At 47.3% G+C, this 841-nt stretch overlaps 1 pseudogene; it reads right to left on the reverse strand.

Annotated features, from left to right (window-relative positions):
• Window positions 1-486: 486 nt before the first annotated feature.
• Window positions 487-604, reverse strand: LOC124614643 (annotated as a pseudogene).
• Between the last annotated feature and the right edge of the window lie 237 nt (window positions 605-841).

Raw genomic sequence — 841 nt, forward strand, 5'->3', positions numbered from 1 at the left:
ACGAAAAAAATGACTTTTGAACGTCAGGAAATTTGCCACATTGTCCGCTATAACATGGCGAAAATTGCAAATCACTATATTTATTCGTTCTGGATATATTTCTCAAAGTGCAACTCAGCTACCTCACTCTGTATATACACTGACGGAAAAAAGTCGTTACCAAAAAATAATTAATGTAGAGTATCGAAATTTCGGGAATACATCTGTCTAGGTAACATATTTAACATTGCAAGATCACAAGTTATGTCAGCGGTGTATGAGTCAATGCAATGGGAAATGCTGGTACATTAATAACTGAAAAAAGCACTCCGTCTGGCCACAAGTGGCCCATCGGGACCATCCGACCGCCGTGCCATCCTCATCAGGGGCGTGTGGTCAGCACACTGCTCTCCCGGTCGTTATGATGGTTTTCTTTGACTGGAGCCGCTACCATTCGGTCGAGTAGCTCCTCAATTGGCATCACGAGGCTGAGTGCACCTCGCAAAATGGCAACAGCGCATGACTGCCCAGATGGTCACCCATCCAAGCGCCGGCCACGCCCGGCAGCGCTTAACTTCGATGATCTGACGGGAACCGGTGTATACACTATGGCAAGGCTGTTGCCATTAATAACCGATGTCACCCACAAAATGTTGAATGCAAACATGCAATCGTCATGCATTGTGTTTTACAGGTGCCAGATGTCAGTTTGTGGGATGGAGTTCCACGCCTATTGCATTTGGTCGGTCGATACAGGGACGGCTAATGCTGGTTGTGGATGGTGCAGGAGTTGTCCGATGATATCCCATATGTGCTCGATTGGAGACTGATCTGCTGATCGAGCAGGCCAAGGCCACAGGTC

This window comes from Schistocerca americana, chromosome 4, assembly GCF_021461395.2.
Source record: "Schistocerca americana isolate TAMUIC-IGC-003095 chromosome 4, iqSchAmer2.1, whole genome shotgun sequence".
Lineage (NCBI taxonomy): Eukaryota > Metazoa > Arthropoda > Insecta > Orthoptera > Acrididae > Schistocerca > Schistocerca americana.